This window comes from Podarcis liolepis (assembly GCF_965112155.1).
Source record: "Podarcis liolepis genome assembly, chromosome: 11".
Classification (NCBI taxonomy): domain Eukaryota; kingdom Metazoa; phylum Chordata; class Lepidosauria; order Squamata; family Lacertidae; genus Podarcis; species Podarcis liolepis.
In genome coordinates, this window is record NC_139565.1 from 4690126 (window position 1) to 4703897 (window position 13772).

Consider the following 13772-nt stretch of genomic DNA (forward strand, 5'->3'; position numbering starts at 1 on the left):
TGGCTCTTTAAAATTAGATACTGTTGATGAAGCTCCAAGCAGTTCTCTTCCTGAAAACAATAACCTGCATTTAATGGTAAGAAATCATCCACAAATTCTATTATGTTTGTGGGTCTGACATGCGGTACTTATTAAATGTAAGAGCAAAGCCACTTTGTACATCATAATGTTCACATTACAAATTCACTGCTCATAATGGTGCGGCAAGTGTATGTGCAATTTCTCCCCCTGAACTTATGAAATATATTTCTGGCACCTCAGGTATTGATGTATGCACACTTGATATTGTCCCAGTGCAGTAAGGGAGACTTAACTGATGTCTGCAAGATTTGATTTATTACTGGTAAATATGATTGCCTTCATAATCTGATTTTATTATGTTCGGCGTTCTCACAGGTAAACTTTTAGGAAGGAGGCCAATTTTATTAAACCAGCCTTATTTCTGCAAACCAAATACTTTCCAGACAAAAATGAAAAAAGGAGGGTGGGAGCAAGAGGACATGTGTGTGATTCAGAAGTTGAATTAAAGATTGAATTGTTACTAGTGCAGTTCAAAATTCCACTCCCTCTTTGTAATTTTTATAATAAAAAGTGTTGAAATGACATCCTTATAGAGAAGTTTTTAATGTTGGAAGTTTTATTCTGTTTTTAATGTTCTGTTGAAAGCCACCCAGAGTGGCTGGGGAAACCCGGCCAGATGGGCGGGGTAGAAATAGAAATAAATAATAACAACAATAACAATTATTATTATTATTATTATTAGTATTATTATTATTATTATTCCTTTTAACATGTCTTCACATGAAAGGTTTGGCTTGTTTCCTCCTTTGAATACAGGGTGTTTCTATGTGAGAAACATTGGGCACATCAACACTACAGAGTTAAACACAGCAAGCTCATGTGGTAGATTGTACAGTAGGAAACTGAAAACATTTTATTGACTGTAGATCAGGGGTCAACAAACTTTTTCAGCAGAGGGCCAGTCCACTGTCCCTCAGACCTTGTGGGGGGTCGGACTATATTTTGAAGGGAAATGTAAAGATAAAGAGGGTACCTTTTATCATATGTGGTAGACTTGCCCCAAGGTGAAAGACTTCTGGGGAAAGATTTATAATGAATTGAAAAAAATGTTGAAATATACATTTATTAAGAAACCAGAGGCCTTTCTTCTTGGAATAACAGGTTTGGAATTGCCCAAGAAAGATGTTAAATCATTTTTGTATGCCACAACTGCTGCTCAAATTTTATTAGGTAAGAATTGGAAAACACAAGAAGTACCAACAGTGGAAGACTGGCAGATGAAGATGATGGATTTTTTGGAGCTAGCCGACCTGACTGGAAGAGTCCGCGACCAGGAGGAGGAGGATTACCAGGAAGAATGGACGAAATTTAAAGACTATTTAGTTAAATATGTTAAGTTAAATTAATTAGAGATGCTTGCAAATAACAGATAAGCGTAGGATTTAAATAGGTAATGTGATGAATTAATATGTTTAATGCTGAACTGGAAAGAAAGAAAGATGTTAAGTGATTAAGTCAATTTTATAAGATTATTGGTTTTGGAAAACCGTTAAAATGATATACACTGAAATTCAACCAGTGAGATACAAGGAAGTCACTTAACAATGCTACTAAGTTTCGTTTTAATATTTATGTTTGTTTGCTTATTTGTTTGTTTAATTTTTTTTGGAAAATCAATAAAAAAATTGCGGGGGGGGAAGTACCCCAGCCACCATTCCTGTACCTGTCATACTGCAAAGTGCACCTGGCCTGAGAAGACGCAAAGCCTGCTGCCTGCCAGTCAGCTGTGCACGCGGCAGGAAGTGCAGCAGAGGCCCACGATTGGCTGGAAATGGCTTCCCTTTCGTCCCCGAACTCCAAACAGCTGGAGGTGGCTCTGGAGCAAAGAGGGTGCCACAGCAAGCTTATCATCAGTTTACCTTTGGTGAATTCTCCCCCCCCCCCGAAAAGCTCCAAAACTCCTCCCCACTCCCCCCCCCAAAAAGTGCTCAACAGGTTTGGTCTTTGGGTGCCAACCCTATCATATGGAGAGAGACAATCTTTGTGATAATTCGGTCCTGAACTAATTAAGGCTTTTAAGGCCAAAACCAGTACTTTGAATTGAACCCAGAAACTGCTTGATAGGCCAGAATTCTTTACCACGTATTATTATGTGATATCATGTCCTTTAGTACACTGACCTTTCCAGAGGAAATAAATGGGGCAGGGTCACCAAGTTATGACACTGCTCCTGCCACAGAAGGGTTCCAATGGCATCCAGAAAGAAATAACTGTCGTGAGGGCCATTGTAGTGCAACGATTAATGTGTGAGGTTTAGCTGTGACTCTCTCAAAGACAAATCCAGACTGACACATAAAGCTAATTATGAGGCCTTGGACAAGACTCTGCTGCTCAGTGTGACCTACCCCAAAGGGCTGCTCTGAAGATTATGAGATAAGAATGCAAAGCACTTTGTATAGTGAAAGGTGCATTGGAAAAGTTAAGTCATAAATGGAGAGTAATTATCAAATGAAAATCTGATTTCTCCAAAGCCTTTTTAAAACTGTATATGATTAAAGATTCATAACAGAAAGTAAATTACAGGGTGTCTCCTCACAGCTGTATTTATATCTTGGCCCCAACTGATTTCTGATCTGTTGCTCTCTGTTAACATTTGTAATTTTCACATTGTTAAAAGAGTGTTGAAATTAAATCTGCCCACATTCTCCACCAGAAAAAGGCTCATCTTTGTCTTTGGCATTTTGGCATCTTGCTCACTTGCCATGTCTAACCTGAGGCAATCACTCCAGGTTGTCACAACAGATGGAATCAGGTAGGGAGGCATTTTGAAAGTGGGAGGAGAGTTTTGTATTACGATAACACCATTATGGGGAGAGTGAAACAAATTAGAAAGAAAACATCAAAACAAACAATGCTTCCAAATATGATTTTTACATTCAGTAGTATAGCATAATCTCTTTTAAATATCACTATCTGGATTCTACAGTGCTCGAATCAAATTATTTTCAGGTGACTTTTGCTATCCCTCTTTTTGGCACTTTAATTAAGCCTTTCATACAGTCAGTAGATATATTTTTATATCTAGAAGAAAAACATCATTACAACATCTCTAGTTCCCACTAACTCACCTGCATTTCACCATAATTAAAATGATGCTCCACCAAGGTTTCCAATGAGAAAAAATTCCAGTGCTTTGCGCCAATTAAAGGCTCTAAACTCCTAACTAGAACATATCTTTGGCAAAGAGACATTGGGTGCAATATCAGTGAAGAATTGTTCCTCTCTCCTTTCATTGGAACCTGTGTTGCATAAGGAGTCAGGGCTTATTCAGTGTAAATTTGCCACATTGAAATATACTATATCTGTCTATGTATTTCCATGATTATATAGGCAGATGGCAGAAAGATATTTCGGGTGGTGACATTCTTAGGAATACAGTGGTATCTCAGGTTAAGTACTTAATTTGTTCCAGAGATCCATACTTAACCTGAAACTGTTCTTAACCTGAAGCACTACTTTAGCTAATGGGGCCTCCTGCCGCGATGCCGGAGCACGATTTCTGTTCTCATCCTGAAGCAAAGTTCTTAACCTGAAGCAATATTTCTGGGTTAGCAAAGTCTGTAACCTGAGCGTATGTAACCTGAAGCATATGTAACCCGAGGTACCACTGTATTTTCAGAGGTATAATTAGTACTTTTTGTGTCCTGGTAAAACCTCTATTACCCCAAATTGGAGGTGGGGCTTTTATGGCACACAGGGCAAGTGTTTGTATGGTCCTTTTCTGGTCATAAGCACTGTGCTGCAACAAAACCAGGCTAATAACTGATTTTTATGGCTTACATCTGTGACCCAAATAACAACATCAGGCATGTGCCTAAATGCATTATGGCCACATCACAAAAATGTAAACTTTCAGCATGATGTGAGCACAGCCATCTGCCAATCCACCTGCATGTGATTATTTGGGGTGCTAAGGAGCGTGCTAAATAGAGCTTGTTTTGCTGGTGCTTAAGCAGTCATGTGGCTACTTCAATCCATGCCTATTTGTATAGATGCATTTTAGCGCTGCCGCCCCAAAGTTTCCAAATCACTGGTCATACCATGAAAAATATGGAATTAAGTGGGGGGGGGGGAAATGCAGAAAGGTCAAATAGTAAATACACAAGCCACATTTCATCAACTCAAACTTGCTGTTTGAGGCCCAGGATATACAATGTGCTTGCATTCCTGTGGAAAGTGCCCCTCCACCCTTCCCAGCCATAACATTAGGACAATCAAGTGGTGAGTGTCCCCCACCCCACCCCATTCATACTTGGTGGCACAGGTGCCAGCTTACGTGGGGATGGGGGGGGGCTTGACGTCACGACACATGACACCACACATGTGGTGTTATGACGTGGGGCATGATGTTGCGTGTGTGATGTCACAGCGTCATGTTGTCAGGGTGCTGTCAGCGTCTCCCGGCTGGTTGCCCAGGAAAGTATAAAGACAAGGACAAGTTTCTTACAATCCTTTTTTATTTCAGTCTTTACAGAGAGCAGCTATAGACCCCAGCCTCTTGGATAATGGCATTGTCCCGAATGAACCTCAATTCCCCTGTCAGGGAGAGGCAAACGGGAAAAGATGAAAGGACAGAAACCAGCAGTTATAGAGAGCCTAAAGAGATTATCAGCAGCTTGTCGTCTGACAGTCAGTCTGACGTAGAGGGGGAGGAGGATGAGCCTGGGACAAGTCAGGCTGTACACAGAGGAAGTAAGGGGAGGAGTTTTCGCAGACTTGCATGCTGGGTGCGGAAAAGGAGGAAGTAACTTTAGAGGGAGCAACTGCGCTCAAGGGGAAGGAGGTTAATGAAAACGCTGGAGATGTACGTTTGAACTTTGTCAAATAAATCAATTGTTTGAAACTGGCTGGGAGCCCGGAGTCTTATCTATGGCCAGCTGGACAGCACTAAGCCTCTGACATCCCCTTCTGTCTCACTTCCTCATTTGTCGTTGTCATCATCTCCTCTACGGAGGCCGCTAAGTGCCCTCTGTCTTCGAGCTCTTTGCTCTCCTACTTTTAAGGCTCACCAGGTTCTGGGAGATGGAGGGTCTGGGATGCTTTCTAGTGACAATGTGTCTGCCAGCTGCTGCTCTGTCTCTGCCTGGTCCTCCTCTCCCAATATTTCCCAATATTCTCCTCATCTGCCTCTGAGCTGTGACCTCCCACAAACCACTGTTGTAAATCTATGCTGTCTTCCTCTTCCTCCTCCCTGGAAGGTTCAGGATGGGGAGGCAGTCTCCACTCCTCTTCCTCTGCCCAGCCCCTGACACATGCATGTGCACGCAGTAGCGTTGTGTGTGGGAGGAGCTAGGGGCTGTGAATGAACGGAGTTCATCTTGCCTGGGCTGGCCCTGAAACTGAGCATCTCACTCTATGTGGGCTGAGCAGCCTGGTCTTCAGGGGGCCACAGAAGGGCAGCCGTGGCACCAATCCTTACCCGACCGACTCCCCTCTGAAGCCCCAGCACAGAGTACTGAGAGCCAGGGAACAACTGACGATTGTGAGCAGAGCCAGAGAGCACACCTCCTTCCCAGCTGAATTGTCTCATACCCCGCCCTCACATGGCTGTCTCGCCAAAGTTCACCATGCTGAGCTGGGCTCCCTCGGCCTTGCAGGCTTGTACCAGGCACAGCAACACCCTGGCCTCAGGGCTCCGTGCCCTTGAGTGGCACTTGGGGCTGTCATTAAACATGTACACTGCCCTCAGCAGGTGCTGTCAAAACACTGGCTCATTGCACTCTGCGGAACTGGTGGTGCTGGCGCCAGATGTCTCAAAACCCATTGGCACAGAAAGTGCCTTGGTGCCACTGAACTGCTCTGAGTCCCTCCCACTCACGCCTTTATTTTTTAAAAATTTTATTTTGCATTTTCTATTTTACATATAATGGGACGCGGGTGGAGCTGTGGTCTAAACCACAGAGCCTCTTGGGCTTGCCGATCAGAAGGTCGGTGGTTCGAATCCCCGCAATGCCCACAGAGCTCTGATAGGGAGCGAGGCAACTGCGAGCAAGTGTCTGATGGCATGGCAGTGTTCTGTGTGGGCGGGCAGCGGCCTTACCAAATCCAATATATGCCCATCAATGGAGGGGGTGGTCAGCCCTTTAAATGTATTGGTGGGGGGCTGAAGGCCCCCCTGTTGTGTGGCTGGAGGAGGGAAAGACAATCCACTATCTGTTGGTTCAGTTCCATACAATTTGTGATACTTGGCATTATTACTAGGGACAGGGAATTGGAAAAGCCAGATCCCATGGTGAACTTAATTCAGCCTGTACCCAAACCAGCCAACATGGCTGGGTTTCCCTGTTGAAATGTGATGCCAAGTTCACATTATCCTTCTCATAGCTGAAGACCTGATGGAAAGGTCCTTCTCTGCATCCTGATATTTGTGGGTTCTAGGTTACTCAGGGATGTTGGGAAAGATGGAGGGCACAAGGAGAAGGGGACGACAGAGGACGAGATGGTTGGACAGTGTTCTTGAGGCTACCGGCATGAGTTTGACCAAGCTGCGGGAGGCAGTGGAAGACAGGAGTGCCTGACATGCTCTGGTCCATGGGGTCATGAAGAGTCGGACACGACTAAATGACTAAACGACAACAAGGTTACTCAGGATACATGAGGGAGCCTTTTCTCTAGCCACCTCATCGGGGAGAAGTTTGATCCAGTTTGCATTTAAAGGTGAATCTACTGAATTTGAACTTTCTGAAACAAATATGTGAACTCGGGGATCCTTCAAAACTCAGTTTTTTGAATTTTGTAATGCAGTTCTCCAGCCAGGTATACAAAGATGCATATATTGGTGAAAATAACACACAAATGTGCATATTAGGTAAACAGTAGGGAAAATATGTCTTACAAAAATTGTGTTAGTCAAAAGTGAATACAAAAATGTGTGTTTTAGAAATGCACACAAAAACGCTTATGAATTTTCATGTGATTTTTTTAAAAAAATTGCAAACTGATGTGAAATTGTGGAGAACTGAACTTAAAACTGGAAAAATGAGAAATGGTAAAAAACAAAAAGTGAAAAATTCACCCATTTCCCCTATGGGAGATGCATTTGGTCCCCCCTCTCTTTTTGCTTCTATCACCAGGTGAATATAATTTTGTCCCGGTATACTTTCCATTAATTAAGGTGTTTTAAGCTGTCGCTAGGGGATGCGGGTGGCACTGTGGTCTAAACCACAGAGCCTAGGGCTTGCCAATCAGAAGGTTGGTGGTTCGAATCCCTGCGACGGAGTGAGCTCCCGTTGCTCAGTCCCTGCTCCTGCCAACCTAGCAGTTCGAAAGCACATCAAAGTGCAAGTAGATAAATAGGTACCACTCTGGCAGGAAGGTAAATGGCGTTTCCGTGTGCTGCTCTGGTTCACCAGAAGCAGCTTAGTCATGCTGGCCACATGACCTGGAAGCTGTCTGCGGCAAACGCCGGCTCCCTCAGCCAATAAAGCGAGATGGGCGCCGCAACCCCAGAGTCTTCCGCGATTGGACTTAACAGTCAGAGGTCGCTTTACTTTACCTTTAAGCTGTGGTTGTCATGATGCGCCTGGGTTTGGGGTGGAGGTGGCTTTTGTTTTAATTGTTGAATAGTTGATCGGTTTCCTCTGTTTTGAACTCTGTTAGCTGCCTTGAACACTATTTTGGTAAGTGAAAGGGCAGGATCTAAATTTTTCAATTAAATAAGTATTTAGGTTAATTTCATAGTTCAGTCGTCTGCTCCTGATCTGCAGCAATCACTCAAATATTGGTGGCAAGATGGATAGATCCATCCAAAGTAACAAACATTCTGTATTGCTTAATATCCAAAGAATGGGTGAGTTCCATCCTAGAAATTCCCAGACATAGGTTAACACACACCACATTATGAATGAAATACGTATTTACAGCCTGCCAGTGGGAAATAAACACCAGCTATAAATCTTTTTATTTCTTCGACTGTATTAATTATTTCAGCTAGCTCTAACAAAAATATTAGTTACTCTGCAGACATAACCCTCTGGTATGGTGTATCTATAATATGTTATGATGGGCAGTTTAATGGATTTTTATTTTCATTCACTAAGGCTGCCTGCACACAATCCATTAGCAGCGTGGCTCTGCTTTGCCACTCATGAGTTATGCAGTCATTCCTTACTCATGGAAAAAGTATGCCACCCTTTCCAGCCATCACAAGTTTATATTTATGAAAGGGCGCAATGCAGAATATATTAATGTGTATATAGTATTTATTTGCTTGTCTGTCGGCTTGCATGTGCATCTGCATATATACATGTAAAGCTTTACTGCTTGTGTATGTATATATTCATGTGTATATCTTAAAGCCTATATAAATAAAATAGAGGTGTTGCTTGGTAAAAGGATGACGAATTGTGAAGAAACAAGTCATTTTAATTGGACACATCAAGAAAGCTGTTTTTGTCAACAGATATTCAGTAATATATGAACAAAAGAAAACCACTTTGGTGTTTGTTTTTAAAACAACAACAACCAGGAAAACAAAATAAAAATTTGAATTTTGCACAAGCAAAACCAAAAATGATCATTTAGATAAAACCAGAACATGATTATGCATGGCAGATGCTAATTTTGAATGCTATGAACATTCACAAAATCTGGGGAAGAAGGGCTAAGAAAAGACACCACTAGGAAAGTGAAAAGCCCTTAGCCATTTTGTAATGGTCCCAAATGGTATATGTGTGGAATGATGGTGGTGGAATCCATTCCTAGTATCTACTTGGAAAACAATAATCTCTCACTAAAAAAAAAAAAAATCAGATTAAGAACATAATGAGAAAACACAAAATGCCTGAACCTAAGCTTGTGAGAGGGCTGCTTACTTGAAATTCCTCCTCTCCTCTCCCCGGCAGACATCTCTCAGAACTCAAAAGATTAGCTTTGCTTTTCCTCTACAATGGGTAGCGTGTGAACATGGAGGTAGGAACTTGGGTTCATATCCTTGCTGAGCTATGCTGCTCATTAGATTGCCTAGGCCATGCCACCATCTCTTGGCCTAACCTAACTCAGAGGATTGCTGTGAGATGAACAAGCTGCTCCTTGGAGGAAGAATGAAATATAAACCTAGCAAATGCACCCTCAGCATGACTAGAGCCATTCAATAAGTAGGTTGGTGGAGAAGATAGATAGATAGATAGATAGATAGATAGATAGATAGATAGATAGATTCTTTATTGTCATTACACTAGTGCAACATTGCACCAGTGCAACGAAATTGGATGCCATCCCTTAAAAACAAAAGCAAAACAACAGCAACAACCAAACAAACCACCTTCCAGCTGGTGCCACCAGGGGTGGCAGCTTAAATTATAGTTTTGTTTTTGAGATGGTGACGTCATCATGGTGTTTGCCTCCAGCCTGCTCCACATGGATGTGGCAAAATAATCTGGAGATGAGACAATAATTTCTTACATGCCCTAGAAAACATTCAAAAATTGGGTTGCACAATAAACTGGTATGTTACACTCTTGCAAGCAAGGCTGCTCAGCATGCTAAAGTTGTGTGAAAATGTTGACTTGTGGTGGTTTTGTCACAACCATTAAGCCATTTGCTCACTCGTATGATGTAGCTACCCTCAGTTAGCTTTTACCCTACCCAATAATACCATGTTTTTGAAACAGAAGGTGTGCTTTTAATGGGTTCCTTTATGAGAAGAGCTGCAATGATAGACGTGGGTATAGCCAAGGGGGAGCAGGGAGGGGCAACTCCCCCCCCATCAAGTAAAACAATAGGAATACTTAACTAACTGACCAATCATGTCAGTTCTTCCCCCACAAACAAAGTCCTGCACCCTCAAACAAAAATCCTGGCTACGCCCATGATGGTAGACAAGATTCCCTGAAATAAAGCTTGACCGGTCTTTACTAATCATCTTCCTCAATGTCCAATCAAAGGAGAATGTGTAGTACAGGGGTGTGGAACCTTTTTAAATGCAACTAACTAATAGGCAACCTTCTAGAGCCCACATGCTGGAGGGATGGGAGGCCCCAGAAACAACACATGTGGGTCTTACCTTACTACAGAGGACTACATTCCAGTGATGCAAAGGTCAGAGCTTTCCACCCAGACCAACAAGATGATGATGATGGTGATGATGATGATAATAATAATAATAATAATAATAATAATAATAATAATAATAATAATACTATATTATTTATACCCCACCCATCTGGCTGGGTTTCCCCAGCCACTCTGGGCAGCTTCCAACAGAATATTAAAGTACAATAGTCTATTAAACATTAAAAGCTTCCCCAAACAAGGCTGCCTTCAAATGTCTTCTAAAAGAGGCATTATTCCAGCTGAAGGACACATTCCAGCTGCAAGTGGGGTGTGGGGTGGGATGGAGAGGTGTGCAGAAGGGCTGATGAGGAGTGTGGTCTGAGAAGAATCATAGAATCATAGAGTTGGAAGAGACCACAAGGGCCATCGAGTCCAACCCCCTGCCAAGGAGGAAACCCCCTGCCAAGCAGAAGAGTTCCCAGGGCCTGAGGTTCTGCACTCCTGCTTTAGTGCATTTGAGGAAATACTCTTCTGTCAGTGCGAAGCAATGAGACGGCCCAGTGGGTTTGACCCATGGCTCAGGTAAACTAAGGGTGTGCTCTCCGACAGACCACAGAATCCTCTGCAAGGCACAGGAGTTCCTCGGAAGACAAGTTGACTGTGGAAGGGTTCCCTGAGGGCAGGAAGTTTGAAAGCCCCTGCATTAATGGATGGCTATTTTCTTGTGAACATAATCACCATTTGAAGGCTGAAGGGTCAATTTAGTAAAAAGGCTCTTTGCTAGAATGTATGACTGAAGGGCAGGAGAGGCATGTAGATAGTTGGGGTGAAAGCAGTCACATTGCGCCTGTGATTCCCTCCCCCATCCCACCCTCCGCCAAGACAGTGAATTGTGAAGAGTGCACGTCATGCTCCTTCACATTAATTAAGAGGTGCATTGTGTTCATGACTGCCAGTATCTTGTTTGGGGGCTGATGAGAAGGAGCCAATCACTATGGGGAAGTTATATAGCAAAGCAATAGCAAAGGAAGGCCTGTAAAAGGCTTCCTGGATTATTTAGTAATCATACATATAAAAAGCTGCCCATTTAGCTCATAAAAAGCTGCCCATTTAGTCCAGTACTGTCTAGTCTGACTATCAGTAACTCGCCAGTCTCTGTCAGAGGTCTGTCATACCACCTGTTATGTAACCATTTTTAAAGCAGATATGCCGGAGGTATTGGGATACTACATATGAGGCAGATGGTGCGGTGCTGTTACATATATTAGTGTACTGGAAGAAGCAAAGATCACCAGTGTTGAAGCAATGATTCTTCAACATCAACTTCATTGGACTGGTCATGTTGTGCGGATGCCTGATGATCGCCTTCCAAAGCAACTACTCTATTCTGAACTTAAAAATGGAAAGCATAATGCTAGTGGTCAACAAAAGAGGTTTAAAGACTGTCTCAAGGCAAATATTTAAAAATGTAGTATAAACACTGACAACTGGGAATCACTGGCCTGTGAGCACTCCAGTTGGAGAACAGCCTTGACCAAAGGTATCATGGACTTTGAAGACACACGAACTCAGAACGCAAGGGGAGAAACATGCTAGGATGAAGGCACGCTTGGCAAATCCACACCATGATCAACTCCCGCCCGGAAACCAATGTCCCCACTGTGGAAGGATGTGTGGATCCAGAATTGGCCTCCACAGTCACTTACGGACTCATTGTTAAAACCGTGTTTACGGAAGACAATCTTACTCAGCTACGAGTGATCGCGAAAGAAGAAGAAGAAGAAGAAGAAGAAGAAGAAGAAGAAGAAGAAGAAGAAGAAGAAGAAGAAGAAGCTGTTACATGTGTTAGAAAAGGAGACACACATGGGAATGCCAGATTATCTGGTGGTTTATACAGGCCTGATTTGGCCTACAGAATAGTAGTTGCTAACCATCACAACAGGTGGCATATAATTATTTTTAACTTTGGAATTATTTGGACCTCAAGGGAAAATCAGGGCTGAAATTTCATATAGTAACACTTGACCATCCCAAGTGAAAAAGACTTTGGAGAAGATCCTGTGTCTGTAGCACAGTAGGGAAGGCGAATGAATAGGTGTGTTGCTGTCTACCTCCTACCAAACATCATATTTGTATGCTGCCTTTCCATAATTAAAAACATGCTCAAGACGGCTTAAAATGTGAAAAACCTTACATTATTACAAATATAACAATAAACAATAAATAAAACAACCTCAAAAAGCACACACCCAAATTAACAATTTGCACAATAAATCATAATGGGTTCTAAAAATAAAGATACAAAAATTCATATCAATAGGAGCAACAGTGCTCCCCCCCCCAATAATGCCCCAACCCCAAGAGTCTGTTCAGCAGCCTCAGCTTTTTCAGCTGCAAGGCAAGGAGCACGTCTTCCGGGACTCACAGCCAAGATGGTCTCTACCCTCTTTTGGCATGGGAAATAAGATCTGCCTGGGTGAGAATAGGCGGAGTGGTTGAGAAAAACACAATGCCTTCACAGTGGTGGAAAGCTACAGAATTGTGAGAGGAGAGATTCCAGGCAGGGAAGTTAGCAAAGAACTACAGGGGGGCTGGGACAAGGCTGCCCACAGAGAGCCCCAAAGGAAATGACAGGGAGTTTGTGTTAGATGAGGAAATGGATGGGATAGCTAAGGCACGGATTTAAGGACAGGGGTTGCCTGGTCTGAACGGCAAAGGCTGCATAGTATCCCATTCTTTTTCTTTTCCACTCTCACTGCTGACTGTAATCACCAATTCCAGTTTATTTGGATGCTGTATTTACAGGGTATCCCCATCCAGTTATTGAATCACTGACCAAGAAAGGCTCTGCTACAAAGATGGATTCCTTCCAATGTCGGTGCTATTATATTAATGGGTTTAATTTAAACAGGACCAGCCTTACTAGCCAAATTACTGCCGTTTAAATCAATTGACTTTGGGGGAAATACCACCTGACCGCAGCGATTAGTCTTTAATTTATTACTATATTGGATTCTGAGTGAATCAAGTTGCAAGCATCTGCCCCCCCCCCTCCCCCTACAAAAGTCCTTTTTAGCTCAGGATATAACAAACAGTGATAATAAACTTCAGTTGACTGGGGAAGGAGGGGAGGATGTCTTTCATTAAAAACAGGAAACATCATCTTAATTTAAAATCAATCTTTCATGAGCAAAGATGAGGTATCTCACAAAAAAAGATACTCTATAGTAACCAGCCTTTGTCTTTGATGTCACCTCATTATATTGAGATTCAAATGATCTAACAGATGTATCAGTTTAAAAAAAAAAGACTTTCCGCTTTTTTTAATTATATGTAAAGAAAGATGTGATGTATTTTATTTTATTTTTTAAAAAAGGAACTGAAAAACACATTTCAACTTGATTCAAATAGAAAAGCAAAAGGCAAGAAAATGCTTTAGATGTGCTCGTTTGATTTTTTTCCCAATCCCAGCTGAATAAAATGGAATGGGAGATCAAGAACACTCAATTAATTTCAACACTGGGTGTCACAAGAGGGAAATGTGGTTGAGAGTGGGGGGTTGGGAAAAAGCATTATAGATGCACAGCATTTAACAAATGCATAGATTCAAAGGAGGAGGAATGTGGAGGGGGGTGGAGAGAGAGAGAGAGATAAAAAAGCATGTCTGTATTTTATTGCACTCGGTAAGCTTTTCGCTT

At 42.4% G+C, this 13772-nt stretch overlaps 1 long non-coding RNA gene across 1 annotated transcript in view; it reads right to left on the bottom strand.

The window, feature by feature from the left end:
- The window catches only part of LOC310688515, a 699093-nt gene that overhangs the window by 169934 nt on the left and 515387 nt on the right, over positions 1 to 13772 (bottom strand). The gene's annotated exons all lie outside the window — the stretch shown is intronic.